The 23,752-nt window shown below is 38.1% G+C and overlaps 1 long non-coding RNA gene across 1 annotated transcript in view; it reads left to right on the forward strand.

The window, feature by feature from the left end:
* Positions 1-22,770, forward strand: part of LOC131382308 (uncharacterized) — a 207,170-nt gene extending 184,400 nt beyond the window's left edge. The window contains exon 3 of the long non-coding RNA XR_009211679.1: positions 22,715-22,770. This is a non-coding gene — a long non-coding RNA (uncharacterized LOC131382308). The remainder of the gene's footprint in view (positions 1-22,714) is intronic.
* The last annotated feature ends 982 nt before the right edge of the window (positions 22,771-23,752 follow it).

Below are 23,752 nucleotides of genomic sequence, written 5' to 3' on the forward strand. Positions count from 1 at the left end.
GGAATGACCCCACTAGAAACAAGGAAGGCTGGGAGAGGCCCTATGGCACACTCAAATTAAATTGCATCTACCTGTAAACACCAATCATCTAACTCTAGTGTGGGGACCCAATATTTTTTGCAAAACATTTATCCTAACTGCATTCGGGCCATTAGTACACAATAGCAATGATATGCATGGTAGATTAAACAACACTGGCTCATAAGACAGAAAAGGGCCTCAGGAGAGATAGGTGCAGGTCTAAGTATCCTGGGACAAGCCGAGTTTACTCTTAATGTGGAGCAGTATTCGGAGGAAAAAGATTTATTAACTAGAAGAGACAGAATAGAGGAAATTCTCTCCCAGGAGGAAGGCAAAGGATGGGAGTCAGGGTGGAAAGATAATGAGGCTTTAGCAAAGTGGATCAGGCCAACTCAACAAACAATGCTGGGCACTGCTAACACCCAGCCCAGGGGAAAGGGCTTGTACGCTGACCTCTTGACTATTTTAATACAGATGGAAGCTGAAGTGGCCATGGGGCAGTGACCTGTTATTGTGGCTGCTGAGGTCCAAGAGACCCACCCATGGGAGTCCAATGGCCTTCCAAACTTATGGAAGTTCTCTGAGAGCACTTGTAGTTTTACAATGATAGACTATGATTGTTCTCACCCACAGCATAGATCAAAATGAAATATATCCTGCAGTACAGTTGGTAGAAATAGGAACCACTCTGAATACCACCTGTGTCCTACCTGCAGGAAGGAGATGGGCCTTGCTATATAATAATACACAATGGAAACCAGCCTCAGTACAAGCCTGTGAGATGAGGTGGGGTGATTCTTTTTGTCCTCAATTAGCTAGAAACCCGGAAATAACTAAACCGTGGCCAACTGTAATAATGCCCTTCCTTAATAATATCTGACAAATGGCCAAGAGTAGATTCTGTTGGGAAGACAAGACAAATTCCTCTATAATTCTTACTTATTTGTTCTTTTATGAAACTGAGTTGTCCCATGATCATACTGTGATATGGTGTCATACTGGTGTTGTAAGTAAGATTCAATTACCTGTATAAATAAATCTTACCATACTACTGATTCAATGTATTGGGAGATTGAGTTAAAGTCTCTCCAGGATGTAATACTTATGGAAAATAACTGACTTGAAGAGAAATTGGATTTAGCTAACCATCAGCTGATTTTTCTGCTAAATAGTTCTGCAAAGCTTATTACAAGATACAAATAGCAATAGAATGCACAAATTAGTACAAGAATATGAAAATGTTAGTTATGGTTTTATAGGATAAATTAGCTGTTTCTTTAAATCTATCCCTACTCCACCCTGGGGGTTCAGAGAGCTTCTGGGTAATAAGTACATCTGTGTGCTGGGTGAGGTAGGCACACCCCTATTCCGCACAGACAGAAACTTCCATGCTCAGGACCCTTCTAGACCTTGCCCTGTGTATCTCTCTGTTTGGCTGTTCGTTTGTATCCTTTAAAAAGGACTAAGAAACTCACTCAAAACCGCTCAACTACATGGAAACTGAACAACCTGCTCCTGAGTGACTACTGGGTACATAACGAAATGAAGGCAGAAATAAAGATGTTCTTTGAAACCAACGAGGACAAAGACACAACATACCAGAATCCCTGGAACACATTCAAAGCAGTGTGTGGAGGGAAATTTATAGCATTAAATGCCCACAAGAGAAAGGAAAGATCTAAAATTGACACCCTAACATCACAATTAAAAGAACTAGAGAAGCAAGAGCAAACATTCAAAAGCTAGCAGAAGGCAAGAAATAACTAAGATCAGAGCAGAACTGAAGGAAATAGAGACACAAAAAACCCTTCAAAAAATCAATGAATTCAAGAGCTAGTTTTTTGAAAAGATCAACAAAATTGATAGACCACTAGCAAGACTAATAAAGAAGAAAAGAGAGAAGAATCAAAATAGACACAATAAAAAATGATAAAGGGGATAACACCACCGATCCCACAGAAATACAAACTACCATCAGAGAATACTATAAACACCTCTACGCAAAGAAACTAGAAAATCTAGAAGAAATGGATAAATTCCTTGACACATACACCCTCCCAAGACTAAACCAGGAAGAAGTTGAATCTCTGAATAGACCAATAACCGGCTCTGAAATTGAGGCAATAATTAATAGCTTACCAACCAAAAAAATTCCAGGACCGGATGGATTCACAGCCGAATTCTACCAGAGGTACAAGGAGGAGCTGGTACCATTTCTTCTGAAACTATTCCAATCAATAGAAAAAGAGGGAATCCTCCCTAACTCATTTTATGAGGCCAGCATCATCTTGATACCAAAGCCTGGCAGAGACACAACAAAAAAAGAGAATTTTAGACCAATATCCTTGATGAACATTGATGCAAAAATCCTCAATAAAATACTGGCAAACCGAATCCAGCAGCACATCAAAAAGCTTATCCACCATGATCAAGTGGGCTTCATCCCGGGATGCAAGGGTGGTTCAACATAAGCAAATCAATAAATGTAATCCGGCATATAAACAGAACCAAAGACAAAAACCACATGATTATCTCAATAGATGCAGAAAAGGCCTTTGACAAAATTCAACAACCCTTCATGCTAAAAACTCTCAATAAATTAGGTATTGATGGGACATATCTCAAAATAATAAGAGCTATCTATGACAAACCCACAGCCAATATCATACTGAATGGGCAAAAACTGGAAGCATTGCCTTTGAAAACTGGCACAAGACATGGATGCCCTCTCTCACCACTCCTATTCAACATAGTGTTGGAAGTTCTGGCCAGGGCAATCAGGCAGGAGAAGGAAATAAAGATATTCAATTAGGAAATGAGAAAGTCAAATTGTCCCTGTTTGCAGATGACATGATTGGATATCTAGAAAACCCCATCGTCTCAGCCCCAAATCTCCTTAAGCTGATAAGCAACTTCAGCAAAGTCTCAGGATACAAAATCAATGTACAAAAATCACAAGCATTCTTGTACACCAATCACAGACAAACAGAGAGCCAAATCATGAGTGAACTCCCATTCAAGTTGCTTCAAAGAGAATAAAATACCTAGGAATCCAACTTACAAGGGATGTGAAGGACTTCTTCAAGGAGAACTACAAACCACTGCTCAATGAAATAAAAGAGGATACAAACAAATGGAAGAACATTCCATGCTCATGGGTGGGAAGAGTCAATATCATGAAAATGGCCATAGTGCCCAAGGTAATTTATAGATTCAATGCCATCCCCATCAAGCTACCAATGACTTTCTTCACAGAATTGGAAAAAACTACTTTAAAGTTCATATGGAACCAAAAAAGAGCCTGCATTGCCAAGTCAATCCTAAGCCAAAAGAACAAAGCTGGAGGCATCACGCTACCTGACTTCAAACTATACTACAAGGCTACAGTAACCAAAACAGCATGATACTGGTACCACAACAGAGACATAGATCAATGGAACAGAACAGAGCCCTCAGAAATGATGCTGCATATCTACAACTATCTGATCTTTGACAAACCTGACAAAAACAAGAAATGGGGAAAGGATTCCCTATTTAATAAATGGTGCTGGGAAAACTGGCTAGCCATATGTAGAAAGCTGAAACTGGATCCCTTCCTTACACCTTATACAAAAATTAATTCAAAATGGATTAAAGACTTTCATGTTAGCCCTAAAAACCATAAAAACCCTAGAAGAAAACCTAGGCAATACCATTCAGGACATAGGCATGGGCAAGGACTTTATGTCTAAAACACCAAAAACAATGGCAACAAAAGCCAAAATTGACAAATGGGATCTAATTAAACTAAAGAGCTTCTGCACAGCAAAAGAAACTACCATCAGAGTGAACAGGCAACCTACAGAATGGGAGAAAATTTTTGCAATCTACTCATCTGACAAAGGGCTAATATCCAGAATCTATAATGAACTCGAACAAATTTACAAGAAAAAAACAAACAACCCCAGCAAAAAGTGGGTGAAAGATATGAACAGACACTTCTTAAAAGAAGACATTTACGCAGCCAAAAAACACATGAAAAAATGCTCATCATCACTGGCTATCAGATAAATGCAAATCAAAACCACAATGAAATACCATCTCACACCAGTTAGAATGGCCATCATTAAAAAGTCAGGAAACAACAGGTGCTGGAGAGGATGTGGAGAAATAGGAACACTTTTACACTGTTGGTGGGACTATGAACTAGTTCAACCATTGTGGAAGACAGTGTGGCAATTCCTCAGGGATCTAGAACTAGAAATACCATTTGACCCAGCCATCTCATTACTGGGTATATACCCAAAGGATTATAAATCATGCTGCTGTAAAGGCACATGCACATGTATATTTATTGCGGCCCTATTCACAATAGCAAGGACTTGGAACCAATCCAAATGTCCAACAATGATAGACTGGATTAAGAAAATTTGGCACATATACACCATGGAATACTATGTAGCCATAAAAAAGGATGAGTTCATGTCCTTTGTAGGGCCGCGAATGAAGCTGGAAACCATCATTCTCAGCAAACTATCACAAGGACAAAAAACCAAACACCACATGTTCTCACTCACAGGTGGGAATTGAACAATGAGAACACATGGACACAGGAAGGGGAACATCACACACCAGGGCCTGTTGTGGGGTGGGGATGGGGGGAGGGATAGCATTAGGAGATACACCTAACGTAAATGACGAGTTAATGGGTGCAGCACACCAACATGGCACATGTACACATATGTAACAAACCTGCCTGTTGTGCACATGTACCCTAAAACTTAAAGTATAATAATAATAAAATAAATAAAATGAACTTTGTATAAGCCTTTGTAATAAATTGGTAATAGTAAGTAAACCATTTTCCTGGGCTCTGTAAGCTGCTTTAGCAAACTGCTCAGGAGGGGATTATGGGAACCTCTGATTTGTAATCAAGCTAGACAGAAGTTGTGGGAACCTGAGGACCTACCACTTGTGATTGAATCTGAAGTCAGGGGCAGTCTGGTGGGGCTACAACCTTAACCTGTGCAGATAGTAATTCCAGTTAGTGTCAGGGTTGAATTGAATCATAGGTCATCTAGCTGGTATAGGAGAATTGTTCAGTGTGGGGAAAAAAAAAATCCGTATCTGACTACAGTAGTGTAGAGTGTGAGTACAGAGAAAAACAGTTGATTTTTCCTATACATTTTATGTCAGAAGTGAAGCACGTATTGAGAATGGTGTAAGTATATAAGGAAAAGCAGTTTGTGTTTCTCTATATACAAGCCCAGGCCACATGGCGAGATATGTGCAGGTATTCTAGCCAACAACCCCAGCCGAGGTCTCAGCTGATAGAATCAACCTCCAACTATAAGTGAGTAAACCTTCAAATGCTTCCAGGCCTCAGCCTTTGAACCCCAGCCAATCCTGGGTGGAAAAGAGATGAGCTAACCTACCGAGCCTGCTGAAATTGCAGATTATGTGAAAACTAAATATAGCCGTTATTTTAAAACACTGCATTATGAGGTAATTATTATGCAGCCACACAAACAGGAATGGAACCCATTTTATTCAATGACAGCTTCTGCCACTTTGCTGAAGCCTTAATAATGAATTATATGGCAAGAAGTAGATTTGCATCTATGAACAGGTCAAGAGGAAAGAAATGAAGTCTTGTTAGAACAACTGTGTTTCAGGAAAAACTTTTTCTCTGGTAAAAGTTTCAGCAATTGTGTTAGTTTCTGGTGGCTGTTGTAACATTACCACCAATTTGGTGGCTTAAAATGGCAGAAATTTATGCTCTCACAGTTCTGGAGGCCAGAAATCAGAAATTGGCATCACTGGTGACACCATGATGAACCTGGATAACATTATGGCAAGTGAAACAAGCCAGACACAGAAAGATAAATACAGCCTGATCTCATTCATATGTGAAATCTCAAAAAGTTGAACCCATAGAATTAGAGAGTAAAATGGTAGTTACCAGAGGCTAGGGGAGGGGAGTGAATAGGGAAAGGGAAGATATTGATTAAAAGGTACAAAATTTCAGCTAGACAGGAGGAATACACTTAGTGATTCATTGCACAGAATGGTGACTATAATAAATAATAATGCATTGTGTATTTAAAAATTGCCAAAAGAGTAGATTCTAAATGTTTTTACCACAAAAAGGATAAGTATGGTAATTAACTTGATTTGATCATTCCACAATGCAAACATATATCAAAACATCACATTGTATCTCATAAATATATATAAAATTATTTGTTATCTCAAAATAAAATAAAATTTAAAAAATAAATCAGTAGGACTGGGATGAAACCACGTTGCTGGCAGGGCTGTTGTTCCTCTGGAAATTCTAGAAGAGAATCCATTCTTTGCCTCTTCCAGCTTCTGTCTGTGGATACCAGAATTCCTTGGCTTATGTCTACATATCATTCCAATCTTTAAGGGTGCCATCTTCAAATCTCTCTTTCCTCTCCCTTCATATCCTTTTTTCTGTGTGTCAAACCTTCCTCTCCCACTCTCTCATAAGAATATATATATGACTGCATTTAGGGCCCACTGGATAATCCAGGATAATCTCCCCATATCAAAATCCTTAATTTAATCACAACTTCAAAGATCCTATTTCTCTGTAAGGTGGCATGCACAGGTTCCTGAGATTAATACCTAAATAACTTTTGGGAGCCAATTTTCAGCCTAACATTCCAAATATTTTTCCCTTTGTATTATTCACCACTCTAACTTTTATTATTAAAATGTTGAACATTCTTGCACACATACATTGTTAAGAATATATTTTTAGGGAATATTGCGAACATTATTAAGAATAATACACATAACCCAGATTTATTAATATTTTAAGATTTTGCCATATTTGCTTCAGGATTTTTCTTAAATTAGTTAACACTTTATAGAAAGAGCTGGAGCTCTATGTGTACCTCTTTCTTCTTCCTTAGAGGTAGCCATTATCCCAACTTTGTCATTTATGATTCCTATGGATGTTTATAGCCTATTTCTACATGGAAGAGGAGGGAACATTTCTCTAGATATCAAACCTAGACAAAGATATCATAAGGAAAGAAAACTAAAGATCAATATCTTATAAACATGAACACAAAAATCCTCAACAAAATACTGGCAAACAAATTCTAGCAACATGTAAAAGGAATTATACACCATGGGTAAGTAGGATTTATTCCAGGAATGCAAAGTTAGTTTGGTATCTGAAAATTAATTAGTATAATATTTTGTATCAATATAATTAAAAGGAAAATTTATATGATCTCAATAGATGAAGTAAAATCATTTGTCATAATTCAATACTTTCCAAGAATTTATACACCACCAAGAACCCATTAGCCTAGGAATAGAAGAGAGCTTCCTCAATTTGATAAAGAGCATTTATAAAAAGCCCACAGCTAACACTGTGCTTAATGGTGAAAGACTAGATTATTTTCTCTTAAGATCAGAAACAAGACTCTGTGACTGCTTCTATCTGACATTGTACTGGTGGTTCTAGTCAGGGCAATGAGGCAAGAAAAAGAAATAAAATGCTCCGAGATTGGAAGGGAAGAAATAAAGCGATCTCTACTTGCAGATGACATGATGTTATGTATAGAAAAATCTTAAGGGATCCACTAAAAACTATTAAAGTGAGTTCAGTAAGCTTGCAGGATACAAGATCAAAATAAAAATATCAGTTGTATTTTTATACACCTGAAATAAATAAGCTGAAAATGAAATTAAGGAAACAATTCTATTTGCAGTAGCACCAAAAATAATAAAATACTTGGAATAAGTTTAACAAAAGTGTGCAAAACATATTATCTGAAAACTATAAAACGTTATTGGAGAAATTAAGGAGGATCTAAGGAAATGAAAAAAAGTTCCATGTTCATGAATCAGAGGGCTTAACATGGTTAAGATGGCAATACTCTCCAAACTGACCTACAGATTCAATAATATCCCTATAATAATATCAGCTGATGTTCATAGAAATTGACAAGATTATTCTCAAATTCACATAGGATTGCAAGGGACTCAACATAGCCAAAACAGATTTGAAAAAGAACAAAATAGGGGGACTTACACTTTCAAATTTCTAAACTTACTACGAAGTAATAGTAATCAATTGGTGCTTATGCAGTATGGTAGTGACATAAGGCTGGGTACATATATCAATAGAATAGAATTGAGACTTCAAAAATAAACCCATACATCTATGGTCATCTGATTTTCAACAACGGTGTCAAGACCATTCAATGGGGAAGGAACAGTCTTTTCAAGAAATGGTGCTGGGATAACTGGATAGCCATATAAAACATAATGAAATTGGATCCTTACCTCATGCCATATACAATTCAATTAGATCAAAGACTTAAATGAAAGTGCTAAAACTGTAAAATACTTAGAAGAAAACGTAGGAGTAAATCTTCATAACCTTAGATTTAGAAAAGGATTCTCACATATGGCACCAAAAGCACAAATAGCAAAAGAAAGCTAGATGAATTAGATCTCATTAAAAACATTTTTGCTTCAAAGCAGCAGTCCCCAACCCTTTTTGGCACCAGGAAGTGGTTTCATGGAAGACGATTTTTCCACACACTGGTGGGCGATGTGGGGGCTGGTTTTGAGATGCAACTATTCCACCTCAGATCATCAGGCATTAGATTCTCATAAGGAGTGCACAACCTAGATCCCACACATGTGCAGTTCACAATAGAGGTCACACTCCTATAAGAATCTGAGGCTGGCACTGATCTGACAGGAGGTGGAGCTGAGATGGTAATGCTTGCTTGCCCACCACTAACCTCCTGCTGTGCAGCCTGATTCCTAACAGGCCATGGACTAGTATCTAGCCATGAAGCAGGGGTTGGAGACCCCCTGCTTCAAAGGACACCAACAAGAAAGTAAAAAGACAGGTCAAAGAATGAGAGAATATGTTTGCAAATCATATATCTGATAAGGGATTTGTATCTAGAATATATACAGAGCATGTACAACCCAATAATAAAAAGACAACACAACTAAAAATGGACAAATGTTGAAAACTGGAACACCACAAGGATGCCCGCTCTCACCACCCCTATTCAACATAGTACTGGAAATCCTAGCCAGAGCAATCAGGCAAGAGAAAGACATAAAAGGCACTCAAATAGGAAAAGAAGAGAAAAGTCAAACTATCTCTCTTTGTTGACAATACAACTCTGTACCTAGAAAACCCTAAAGATTCTGCCAAAGGCTTGTGGAACTGATAAATGACTTCGGTAAAGTTTCAGGATACAAAATCAATATACAAAAATCAGTAGCATTTCTATACACCAATAATAGTCAAGCCGAGAGCCAAATCAAACAGGCAATTCCATTTACAGTAGTCACACACACAAAAAACACCTAGGAATACATCTAACCAAGGAGGTGAAAGCTCTCTCTACAGAGAACTACAAAACACTGATGAAAGAAATGAGATGACACAAACAAATGGAAAAACATTCCAAGCTCATATATTGGAAGAATCAATATTGTTAAAATGGTCATATTGCCTAAAGCAATCTATAGACTCAACACTATTCCTATCAAACTACCAATGACATTTTTCACAGAATTAGAAAAAACTATTCTACAATGCAACATGAACCAAGAAAAAGCCCAAATAACCAAATCAATCCTAAGCAAAAAGAACAAAGCTGGAGGCATCACATTACCTGACTTCAAACTATACTATAAGGCTACAGCAGCCCAAACAGCATAGAACAGAAATAGACATATAGACCAATGGAACACAATAGAGAATTTATAAATAAAGCCACACATCAACAGCCACCTGATCTTTGACAAGGTCAACAAAAATAAGGGGGAAGGACTCCCTGTTCAATAAATGGTGCTGGGATAGCTGGCTAGCTGTATGCAGAAGAATGAAACTGTAACCCTTACCTTTCACCACATATAAAAATTAACTCAAGATGGATTGAAGATTTAAATGTAAGACCTCAAAATATAAAAATCCTAGAAGAAAAGCTAGGAAACACCATTCTAGATATAGATCTTGAGAAAATGTATGACTAAGTCCTTAAAAGCAATTGCAACAGAACCAAAAATTGACAAGTGGGACCTAAGTAAAAGAAAGAGCTTCTGCACAGCAAAATAAACTATCAACAGAGTAAACAGACAACCTGCAGAATGGGAGCAAATATTGAAACTGCAATGATATACCATCTCACACCAGCCAGAATGGCTGTTATTAACAAGTCAAAAAACTGATACTGGTGAGGCTATGGAGAAAAGGGAACACTTATACACTGTTGGTGGGAAGGTAAATTAGTTCAGCTACTGTGGAAAACAGTTTGAAGATTTCTCAAAGAACCTAAAACAGAACTAGCATTCAACCTAGCAATCCCATTACTGGGTATAGACCCAAAGGAAAAGAAATCATTCTGCCAAAGACACAAGCACTTGTATGTTCATCGAAGCACTATTCACAATATCAAAGACCTGGAATCAACCTAGGTACCCATCAAAAGTGGATTGGATAAAGAAAATGTGGTACACGTACATGATGGAATACTATGCAGCCATAAAAAAGAACAAAATCACGTGCTTTGTAGCAACATGGATGCAGCAGGAAGCCATTATCCTAAACAAATTAATGCAGGATCAGAAAACTAAATATTACATGTTCTTATAAGTGGAAGCTAAACATTAGCTGCATATGAACATGAAAACAATAAACAAGGGGGAGTACTGGTGGGGCAGGGCAAAGGTTGAAAAACTACTTATTGGCCACTATGCTCACTACCTAAGTGATGGGCTCAATCATATCCCAAACCTCAGCATCATGCAATATACCTATGTAACAAACTTGCAAATGTATCCCCTGAATCTAAAATAAAAGTTGAAAGTATATGAAAAGGATATATTATCTGATTAAATATCTCTCCAAAATAGAAAATACAAGTGTCCCATAAATATATGAAAAGATACTCAATATTATTAGTTATTAGGGAAATGCAAATAACACAATAAGCTACTACTTTGCATACATTAGGATGGCTACAATGAAAATGTCAGATAATAACAAATGTTGTTGAGGATACACACTGCTATGGTTTGAATGTGTTTGCTCCAAAATTAAGGTGTTTAAACTTAATGGCCAATGTGATGATATGAAGAGATAGAGCCTTTAAGAGGTGATTAAGCCATGAAGAATTTGCCCCTTGTGAATGTGATTAAGGCCTTTATAAAAGAGGCTCCACATAGCATTCAGTTCATTTGCCCTTCTACCTTCCACTATGTGAGGACATGGTGTTCCTCCCCTCTGGAGGATGCAGCGGCAAGGCACTATCTTGGAAGCAGTGAGCAGCCCTCACCAGACAACAGAACCTATTATTGCATTTATCTTGGACTTCCCAGCCTCTAGAACTATGAAGAAATAAATTTCTATTATTTATTAACTATCCAGTCTTTGGTATTTTGTTATGACAGCACAAATGGACTAAGGCATGGACAAGCAAGAATTCTATACACTGCTGGTGGGAATGTAAAATGGTGTGGCTGCTTTGTAAAACCAATGTAGCACTTCCTTAAATGATTACATTAAGAGTTACCACATGACCCAGCAATTCCATTCCTAGATATATACCCAAGGGAGATTACAAACATATTCACACAAAACTTGAACCTGGAAGTTTATAGCAGTATTCATCATAGCCAGTTCCTCAACTAAAATGTGGAAACAACCCAAGTGTAAGTGAATGGATAAATAGATAAACAAAATGTGGTATATCCGTAAAGTGAAATATTGCCAGGCCATAAAAAGGAATGAAGTACATACTGATATACATACTTTCGGATCCAAACGGAAATATGTGAGAATTCTGTTGTTCCAGAGTTTACCAGCACTTCACATCATCAGACTTAAATTTTTGCCTCTCTGATGGATGTGAAATGTATCTCTTTTGTACTTCCTTGACTATTAAGGCTGAATGTCTTTTCATGTTTATTGACTATATGAGTTTTTTTCTTCCATAAATATCCTGTTCACATGTTTTAACTATTTCTTTTTCTGCATTTTTTGTCTTTTCTAATTGATTTATTGGAGTATTTGGAGACCCCAACCTGGGCACTAGGGGTTCACATAACTCCCTGCTTGTCCTTGTTTCTAGGTCTTTTTGTGAACTACGGTTTTTACTGATGCTCCGAATTCACATTCAGGCATAGGGTTTTAAAACAAATGCGTTAAACTCGTATCTCCAACTCCTTTCCCTCATACACACAATAGTTTTAGAATAACAATGCCACGTGCTCTACAATAATAAGAGAAGTGAAAATTATTTAAGAGCATTTGCCCTATTGTTTTTCTAATTCTAAAAGAAATACATATTTAATATGGAAGAGTTATAAAATAGAAAAATCATAAAGAACAAAAATTTTTATAATCCAATAACCCATGTATTATCAATGTGAACATTTTGGAACATTTGTTATCCTTGAAAGTGGTTTAGACAGTAAACTTTTGAAAACAATGAGCCCATGTCCCATTATGTATTTTAAATGGGAAAATAATGATGTGTTCTCAGCTTATATAAAAGTTCCAAACCATTCTTCAAACATTACTAAAATATTCTTAAGCATCTATCGAAAAATTGACTGGAATTTCTGCAAACTTAACGACATTTTAAACGCTGTTGAGTTAACATTTGCTAAAATCATAGGGAGGTATATTTGTATGTTTTATGAAACAATGTTGCATAGCATTGGAAATTAAAATTGTGTTTTACATTGCAAAGAACATGTACCATAATGTAAATCCAATTATTAAATATGGTTAGGTTGCATAGGAATGCAAATAATATTTAGCAAAATGAAACAAGTCAAAGCAATTTTTAAACAAAATATTTAATCGTCAACTGAATAGCTGCCTGAATGTGGTGGGTAAAGAGAAATGGAGGACATAGTCTGTTCCTGTTTGGGGCGTGAAGGGTTGGTTGGTGGTGGCTTAAGAGACATGTGAGTGAACTGGAGATGGGATGAGTAAAACAGTAAATATATTATGTTTGTTCTTATTTAAATTCAAGAAACCAGATGTTCAGTCTTCTCTTGTTGCACTCAAGACATCAGAAGTTGGTGTCTATTTTCCATAATTCATTAAAGAGAAATGTGCAACCTCACTCTTAGATTTTCAGTATCTTTGTTCCAGAGAATTCTCTTTCCTTGATGGAGACCTACATAATTTCTTTTTTGTTCAATCTATGAAATTAGGGTCAGCCAGGTGGTCAGCATGACTAATTTTACTTCTTATACAAGTAGCATTAAGGGAAATGAATGCCTAGGTTTTCATTTTCTGCAGGGCAGATGCTGGCTAGTTAAGCTTGCCTGTGAATCATAGTTTGTCCATAAACTCCAGCATATTCTATTTAGAACCACAGAGTGAAAAACTAATAAATACGTTAAAAAATCTTAATAGACATTAATTCCAGAGAGGTTCTTAATTTTTAGCCTGATCAAAATTTTAGCTATGTCTTAGTGGTTTGGTTGAATTATAAGCAGATATTGAGAACTCGCATTGCTTTATAAAATGCTTGGGCTGCATGCGGTGTCTCATGCCTGTAATCCCAGCACTTTGGGAGGCTGAGACAGGCAGATCACTTGGGTGAGGAGTTCAAGATGAGACTGGCCAACATGGCGAAACCCTGTCTCTATTAAAAATACAAAAATTAGCGGGCGTGGTGGCGGGCACCTGCAATCCCAGCTACCCGGGAGGCTGAGGCACGAGAATCGCTTGAACCTGGGAGGCAGAGGTTGTGGTGAGCCTAGATCATGCCACTGCACTCCAGCCTGGGCAACAGAGCAAGACTCTATCTAAAAAAAAAATTCTTAATATGCTTTATAAAAATGGACATTCCATAAAATAGTTCTGATTTGCCGAACACAACCCTTTTAGTATAAAACATAAAGATGTGGGTACATTATAACAGGTTTCCTTTTCAAGCAAGGTTTAGAGTAAAGGGATACAAAATAAATGGATCTATATCTAGGTTGTGTGGTAATACTCTAATTCCTACTTACTCTTGGATTGGGGTCCTGTTGAATTCTGAAGTCTTGGTGGGGAAATGGTATTGATGCCACTTGGAAGGAACAGGTGCAGTAAAAGTTTTAATAGGATGGACTGCATTCCTCTTTCTATAAGAACATACCCCCAGGAAAAGGGATCAAGGTCCATTAACCTAATCACCATTTCCACACTGTGAGAAGAAAATAGGCTGTTATTTTTTATTTTTTTGCCACAGTGATTAGTTTAAGCTCTCACACTCTGGGTTTCTGAGGTCTAATGTCTGTTTCCATGGGAACAGCAGTGGCAGGCAGCTGCTAAGTTGTTAGACATCTAATAATCTGGGGAAGCTCCTGTCTGAATGCAGGCCAAGTTTCTCCAGCATCTTGGGTCATTTAGTCACAAGTGGCTGTGCAGCCTGTAGAGACATCTTGGAATATAGGGAGTTGAAATACTTGCTATATTGAAATTATATATATGTATATATATATAATTTTTTTATTCATTTAATGGAGAAGCATTGAGTAAGAAGTGATTTGAGGCCAGGCATGGTAGCTCATGCCTGTCATCCCAGCACTTTGGGAGGCCAAGGAGGGTGGATCACTTGAGGTCAGGAGTTCGAGACCAGCCTGGCCAACGTGGTGAAACCCTGTCTCTTCTAGAAATACAAAAATTAGTCAGGCCTGGTGGTGTGTGCCTATAGTCTGCACTAGTTGGGAGACTGAGGCTTGAGAATCACTTGAACCAGGGAGACAGAGATTGCAGTGAGCTGAGATCACACCACTGCACTCCAGCCTGGGCAAAAGAGAGAGACTCTATCTTAAAAAAAAAAAAAGTTATAAAAAAGAAGTGATTTGAAAAAGAAAAGGGGCTTTAGGAAAGACACAGAATATAAACAAATCTCCTGTCCTCATGACACTTAAGATTTATAGGGATACCTAAGTCTCCTGTACTGCATACTCAAAATGCAGGATCCTAAGACTTATAGGAAATATTACACTCAAATGCACTTTCTTCATTCCTGAATTGACCTTCTGTGCTGAATCCTCACCTCTTTTCCTATTCTGTGAACTGGGATGTATAAACGAATAAGAAATGTAAATATCCTGGCTGCTAATTCCTTGTAAGTCTAGAAAGTGGTTAGGTATTTGACTTGTCTCCTCTGGTTCTTACCCTGGCCATTCTTGTTGCTAAGAAGGAATGATGTCTCCTGCAAAGAGCCCACCAAACACATTTCTACCCTAAGTAGCCTGCTCAAAACTCATCAAAGGCCCCACTAAGACGTTTTGCTGCACTGAACCCTTTCATTTTATAGTTTTCTTGTTTAGAATTCCCTTTCACACGTCCATTCATTCAACAAATATTGAGGGTCTACTATGTGCCAGGCCTGGTGGTAAGAATTTGGTATAGACCTAATCTTCCTTCAAGAAGCTTAGAGTTAAGCCAGGCATGGTGGCTCACGCCTGTAATCCCTGCACTTTGGGAGGCCGAGGTGGGTGGATCACTTGAGCCCAGGAGTTCGAGACCAGCCTGGGCAACATTGTGAGACCCTGTCTCTATAAAAAATGAAACAATTAGCTGGATGTGGTGGCACATGCCTGTAGTCCCAGCTACTCAGGAGGCTGAAGTGGGAGGATTACTTGAGCCTGGGGAGGCAGAGGTTGCAGTGAGCTGAGATTGTACCATTGCACTCCAGCCTGTAGAGCCTACGGGTGGTAAGAGCCAGACCCTTTTTCAAAAAAAAAAAAAAAAAAAAAAAAGCAGCTTAGAGCTTGATGGGAAAAAGCTATTACAGGAATAAATGCACAACTTGTTATACAATAACAGGCCACGTTACGTATTATGAGATTTCTGTGGAAAAAGAATAAGGGATATAACCTAATTTATGTTGGGGTTGGGTTCACAGAGGCTATTTTCTACAGCCAAAATCCAGATACAGAGTCTCAAATACATGGAGTGAGATGGACAAGAGAAAGAAAGTGTGTCGGATTGGTTTTTTCCCCCATTGTCTCACATCTCTTTTTGCCTTTGCTGTCACAACAATTGAGCATCTTTATGGTGGCCCATTTGTGCTCTTTCATTAGTTTATGTCTTCAGTTGCTTAACAGATTCCTCTTTGAGGAAGCTGAGATTATGGGGGAGGGTTTGAGAGCAGCAATATAGGCACTTAGCAAGAAAATAACAACCTACAGGAGCCTGTGTGTTTTAGGAGCCTTACAGACAGCAAGGGTGCATAAAGTCAATGTTGAGATGGCTAAGGCAGGCTTCATTGAGAGGAAAGGACATAGGCTTGGCTAAGAAATTTCTTCTGTATCCACTGGCATGTTCTGAGCCAGCAGCTATCAGGTCCAGAGGTTTTCTAGCTGTACCTTCTTCTCTCCCCTGTGGCAGGGCAGATGTGGTATCCAGGGTAGCTTGGCTGCAGGTCACCAATTTAGAACTCATATGATGGTCCTTGGCAGGTGCATGGCAACGTAATCCATTCAATCACATTGCACAGTGATAAGTCACTGCATGTGCAACAGCAGAGAATGAGCCCCGCCTGGGAAACAGCTTGTATCTCTCCGCTTGTCCTGACTGATTAACAATTTATGTTGCATGAGTAGAAAATAATTTTGACCTCATTCACTTTATTGCTTGTGAAATCATGGCAGTATCCGTAGACTTTTTGCTTAAACATTTATATTAGTAGGCACTTTTGTGTTTTCACATGGCTGCATGAAATGTACAGGCACTTTTCTAACATGAACACACGGTGAATGAATTAATAACTGCATGTTTCTAAGAGCCATATTTCTGTTAGAACTAGCCATATAAGGCATATGACTAATGAATTCAGATATTTAATATGGAAGTTTAGGAAAATGTCATTTCCACTGGGCTGAGAATTAGAATCAGGAGCGAATCTTCCTATCTCCCTCTCCTACACATTCATTCATTCAGCATTGTGTGCCTATTATATGTCAAGATAGTATAATGTATATGTTTAATATTATATATAGTATAGTATAATACATATTGGCACATAAATATGTTTTATATATATATATATATCATCATCGATAGTAACATGTTTATAGGCAATAGCAATTCAATGTGGCAAGTTTTATGACAGGGCCATACACAGGATGCTATGGAGCATGGGAAGGAAAGAGTCCCTGAGAACGTGTCAAATGGAGATGTAGGTATGAGCTGGTTGTTAGAAACGGAATGTTTGTGTCACCCCAAAATTCCTGTGTTGAAACCCTAACCCCCAGTGTGGCTATATTTAGAGATGGGGCCTCTAAGGAAGTAATTAAGTTTAAATGAGGTCATGGGAGCGGGGCCCCAATTCAACTGGATTAGTGTCCTCATAAGAAGAGACACCGAAAGCCAGCTCTCTCCCTCTCTGAGCACACACACAAACACGAGGCCATGTGAAGACATAGCAAGAAGGTGGCTGTCTGCAAGCTGGGAAGAGAGCCCTCACCAGAAACTAAATTTACCAGAATCTTGGACTTTTAGCTTCTGAACTGTAAGGAAATAAATGTCTGCTGCTTAAGCCACCAAGCCTGTGGTATTTTGTTATGGTAGCCTTAGCAGGCTAATACAGTGGTAAACTCTGCATATGGAGGAGTTGAAAAAGAGAGAGAGTAGATGGCAATTTGGGCAGAAGGGGAATTACCTGCAAATGTTCAAGGCAGTGGAGATAATTCTTCTTTAACTGTTTATCAGTCCATCAGGAGATAAGTTAACAACAGAGGATAATTAGCCCAGAGAACTGGTTTCTGGCAAATGTCTGAAGGGCATGGTAGGTCATAAAATACCCACTGGTGGTATTTTATATTCTGAAAACCATTTTAATCTACCTTTCATGACCTGGATGCTCCAGCCTCCCGTGTTTCCTCAGAATTCAAGAACTGACCCATGAGACAAAAACTGATCTTTTATGTAGAATCCTCTCGATTCCAGTACAACTCAGCAGCTGTGAAGCCTCTAAATTCGCAACTTGCTTTCTTTTAAACTCAGTAGAATCCCTCAGCCAGAACCAATCCTCATGCCAATTTTAGAACTGTTCAATGTTCCCAAGAAAAGAAAATGGCTGGTGATTGTCAACTCTCTTAAGAAACGCTCTTTATTTGGGGGGTGGTTGGTGGGTGGGGGATGGACTCTTACTCTGTCACCCAGGCTGGAGTGCAGTGGTGCGATCTTAGCTCACTGCAAACTCCGCCTCCCGGGTTCAAGTGATTCTCCTGTCTCAGCCTCCCAAGTAGCTGGGACTACAGACACACGCCACCATGCCCGGCTAATTTTTGTATTTTTAGTAGGGATGGGGTTTCACCATATTGGCCAGGCTGGTCTGGAACTCCTGACCTTGTGATCTGCCCACCTTGGCCTCCCAAAGTGCTGGGATTACAGCTGTGAGCTACTGCGCCCAGCCGGAAAGGCTCTTTTGACTCTGAAATTTTAGTTCATCGAGTCCTCATTGACTTCACAGCTCTCTGGTATCTTTAAGTATATTATTTTTGTAATTTATATGCTTTTTTTCCTGGTTACTAGCAGGAACATTGATCCACCATAACCAATTTCATGTTTCTGAGAAGTGAAGCTCATTTTCTGTTAAAGAGAAAGAGAGACGTGAATTCCAAAACAGTTAAAGGTGTCTATAAACCAGTAAGTTAATTTTAGATACCAAGCAAAATTCTAGAACTTATTATTTACAAGGCAGATGGAGAGTTATTATAAAGGGCACAGTAAAAAAAAAAAGTCTAACATAGGATTATCAAGAGCGTATCATCACTAAATAGTTCTATTTTTTTGACAAGGCTACAGAAAAATAGATAATGTCTATCTGAAATTCAGGAAGACATTTGACAAAGTTTTTCATAATATCCTTATTGTCAATATAGCGAGATGTGAAGTTAATATTAATACGTTTAGATGGATTTAGAGTCAAAAGATTTTCTTTTATAACTTTTTAAAGAGAACAGTGTGAGTTTGAAGACATGTTTCTGTGAGTGGAGTACAAAGCTTGTTATCAAGGAAACTGGGTGGATTTTAATCAATGAATTTGATAGAGACAGAGCACACACAACTTTCATCATGTAAAGTTGGAGAGAATGCCAGCAAATTGAAAGACAGAATCAAGAACCAAGATATCTTCTGTAAGCTGCACCAAATAACGATTAATGGGTATTAATGTCATATCCTACATTTGGATAAAATAAAAACTGTTAAAATGCAGGCTGAGAAAGACATGGCTTAATAAGAATATGTGTTTTAAAAAGCCTTGGGAGTTATTGTTGGCTTGAGCTCAGAATGAGTCAACAGGGTGGCATGGCCAGCTAGAAGGCCAGTGGGATTTATAGCAATGCTGAGAAGGGCAGAGGGTGCAGATTGAATATATTGTGCTGGTGAGTGCGTTATCCTGAATACTGCATGGACACGTGCTGTTGCATTTTGCTGTGAGCATCATACTTTAGGAAGGAGGACCATATATGAAGCTTGCCAGAGGAAAGTAACTAGGATATAAAGCATGAGGGAATGTAAAGTCATGTCAGGAAAAGAATTGAAGGATTAGAGAATGTCTAACTTGGGAAAGAGAGGCTTTGGAAGATGGGAGAGGTATCTTCCACTGCATAAGGGATTGCTTTGTTATTCAGGTCAGAGCTAGGACAGAAATACAGAGAAAAAGCTTTTGTTGCTAAAGTGCAGAGGAACATTTTCAAAATAGTGATAGGTGTGTAAATTTTGAATTTTGAATGAGACCACTTAGCATAGTGATGAAGATTTAGGAATTTTAAATCAGGAAAAAATTTAATATTGGACCCTTTTGCCACTTACAAGCTCTATGATTTTACCTAATCTTTTGGACTCTCAGTTTTTTAAATCTTTAAAATGAGAATAACAGTACTGTTTGTTAAGGGTCATTAGGTGATCAAAGGAAATAATTCATATAAAGTGCTTGCCATGGTGAATCACACATTTCTATATGCTTAATATGTATGAACTATGTTTAAGTTACTGAGATGTGGTAAGAAAGAAAAGCAAGCACCTGGCTGGGCATGGTGGCTCACGCCTGTCATCTCAGCACTTTGAGAGGCTGAGGAGGGATCGCTTGAGGCCGGGAAATTGAGACCAGCCTGGACAACATAGCAAGACCCCATTAAAAAAATATAAAAAGAAAAGCACTTGCCCCTTACATTGGCCATAGTTTTATTGCAGGAAGTAGGAAACTAAACCCCAACTCAGAATTTAGACTTGCTGCCGGAAAGGTAGGTGCCAGGGGAGCTGATGTAATCAAGTGTCACCAATTAGAGTCTACAGATCATGAAAAGTAATTCTAGGAAATTTTCAAATGCCTTTTTTAACCTAGATCTTCTGCTTGGATGAATTCGTACTATGAATTTAGGAAAAATCAATTCATTTATTCCTTCTAGGTGGCCAGCATTTTAACAAAATCACACATGTGTATGCAAGCATGCATCCTGGATTTGGTGAGCACACAGAATTTCAAATATTCTACTCTTTGTTCCTCAACATACATTATCTTTTTAAGATTTGGTTTGGCTGGAAAATAGAACCACAGTTTATGTATGTCACATTCTTTTTTTTTTTTTTTTTTTTTTTTTTATCGGGACAGAGTCTCTCTCTGTCGCTGCCAGGCTGGAGTGTAATGGTGCGATCTCAGCTCACTGTAACCTCTGCCTCCCGGGTTCAAGCAATTCTCCTGCCTCAACTTACTGAGTAGCTGGGACTACAGGTGCCACCATGCCTGGCTAATTTTTGTATTTTTAGTAGAGATGGGGGTTTCACCATGTTGACCAGAATGATCTCGATCTCTTGGCCTCATGATTCACCCGCCTCGCCTCCCAAAGTGCTGGGATTACAGGCATGAGCCACCGTGCCCAGCCTATGTCACATTCTTGTGGTACTGAGATTGTCAAAATTCTTTTCTGTTAAGAAGCATGGTTCAAACCTACTGTGAGGTACTATTTTGCACTCACACGTTCTGCAAAGATTGATATATGGAAAGGATATAGGGCAATGGTAACTTGAAACTGCTGTTGGGAGAGTAAATTGGAATATTCATTGTTTTACTGCTCTAAATGTTCTTATCACAAAAAATATAAGTATGTAAGGTGATGGATATGGTAATTATTGTGATTTAATTGTTCTACAATGTATACATATATCAACACATTGCACACCATAAATATATACAACATATATTTGTCAATTATAAAAGAAAAATATTGGCAGGAAATATTGTTTATAGAATGATATATACAATATGATTCTACTTATATAATGAGTTAGTTATAAATCAATAGTTATGCCTATGGGTTTTAAAATATGGAGCCAAGACTTATGTCTGATCTTTTTTATGATAGCCATGCTAATAGATGGAAGGTGATATCTCATTATGATTTTGATTTAAGTTTTCCTGATGAATTGTGATGTTGAGCATTTTCTCATATACCTGTGGGCCATTGGTATGTCTTCTTTTTGAGAAAGGGCTCAGATCCTCTGCCCATTTTTTAATCAGGTTATTTAATTTTTGCTATTAATTCTATACATTCTATTAGTTTCTTTTATATTTTGGATATTAACTCCTTATCAGACATACGGTTTAGAAATATTTTCTCCCATTAGTAAGTTGTCTCTTCACTCTGTTGATTGCTTCCTTTGCTGTTCAGAAGCCTTTTAGTTTGATGTAGTCCACTTGTTTATTTTTGTTTTTGTTGCCTGTGCTTTTGGGGTTATATCCAAAGAAAACATAACCCAGTCCAACATCAGGAAGGTTTTTCCCTGTTTTCTTCTGGGAGTTTTATGGTTTCAGGTCTTATGTTTATGTCTTTATTTTGTGCTAATTTTTGAATATGATTTAACATAAGTATTCAATTTTGTTTTTTTGCATGTGGATGTCCAGTTTTCCCAATGCCATTTACTGGAGCCATTATACTTGTTCCATTGTGTATTCTTGCTACTATTGTCAAAGATTGGTTGACTGTATATATGTGGGTTTATTTCTGCGCTCTCATTTTCTAAAACTGGGTATGATAAGACCTAGGTAACTAAGACAGTTGGGTGAGCCTGAAAGAAGGGAAAGATTGCCCTAGGTTAGGCCTTATAGCTTAAGAGGCAAAAGGAAGTCTCAAGTCTCCTGTTTGCTTCAGCCCATTAACCAGGTTTGGAGGTCATACAGAAAATTAAGGTTTAAGTGCCAGGTAGCAGTGAAACATATTAAAAAACTACTTATAACTCTACTGTGGTTTTAAATAGGCAAATGAGATTGTGAGTCCAAAGATTCAGAAACTCTGATACTGTTCATATCGAGAGATTTAACTAAAAATAAGTTTCTGCTGGAGAGAAGAATGAAAGGTAAGTACAGAGGAAGGCAAGGTACAAAGGAGATTTTCTGAGGCCACTCAGGGTCAGCGTGGAGACCCTGTGCACTCGGGGAAATGGAAAAAGGTGGAATTAAAGAGCAAATTGCAGATAGAAGCCATGAAGGCCCAAACTGGTAATGCCACACTTTTGCTTTGAGTAGGCTGGTAATGATTTCCCCAGGAAACTCAACTATGCAAATAAGAAAACTTGGAAGTATGACCTAACGATTAACGAAGCTCACGCTACTTTGTTCAATGGAAAAATTGTACTTGTCTAAATACCCAAATAGTAACTTTGTTCTCTCTCCAGGGTCCTGCAGAACAGAGCAGATGCTTTTCTGCCAGCTGGAAAGGGTAGCAGGTGGGGTAATGGATTCCCAGCTTGCCAGAGGCTGAGGTTCTAATTAGAATCTTCCTTCTGGCTTTTAGCAAGCAGCTTTCACTTCATAGTGTCCTTAGAGAAGAAAGTTCCATATTCAGCAAGAAATTGCCCTATTTAAATGTATAAGATCTTTCTGTGTTTGGGCTATAAAGCAAGTGTTCTTCAAGGTTCATGGCAAGTATATCCTGTAATATAAAAAGCATCATTAGCTCATGAAAATGCTATTTAAAAATGCAAGTTTGCCTTGGGTAATAATGTTGAAGAAAGTAGTCAGGAAATTTAAGGCAGAACTGGGAAACTGTAAAATTCAGATTTTTTAGTTTATATATTGTATGGATTTTAATATACACAGATGAATGGTGAAGCTGGTAGAAGGAGAAAGAAAAGAGAGATATGGAGGTGAGGGAGAGTGAAAATGTGCAATAGATGATGACAGTGTTGGAGAAGGCAGAGGTTTTTGCCATAAAGAATCTCCAGCTGGGATCACTTGAGACCAGGAGTTCGAGACCAGCTTGGGCAACAAAGTAAGACCCCAGCTCTATAACTAACTAACTAACTAACTAACTAACTAACTAACTAACTAACTAATAACTAACTAACTAACTAACTAACTAACTAACTAACTAACTAACTAAATAAATAAGCAAGCAAGCAAGCTGGGCATGGTGGTGTGCATCTGTAGTCCCAACTACTCAGGAGGCTGAGGCAGAAGGATCAGTTGAGCTCAGGAGTTCAAGGCTGCAGTGAGTTATGATGTGCCACCGTACTCCAGCCTGGGGAACAGAGCAAGATCCTGTCTTTTAAAGAGGAAGAGAGAGAGGGAGAGAGAGACAGAGAGACTGACTGATTCCATTGGGCTTTTTTTCACTTTAAATAAAATTTAAGGGTTTAGTTGTTTAGCCTGTACTGCCTTCTCCTGGTTGGTCTTGGATTAGCAGCTCAGATATAACAAAAGTGAACTATGTG

This window comes from Hylobates moloch, unplaced genomic scaffold, assembly GCF_009828535.3.
Source record: "Hylobates moloch isolate HMO894 unplaced genomic scaffold, HMol_V3 SCAFFOLD_22, whole genome shotgun sequence".
NCBI classification, from domain to species: Eukaryota; Metazoa; Chordata; class Mammalia; order Primates; family Hylobatidae; genus Hylobates; species Hylobates moloch.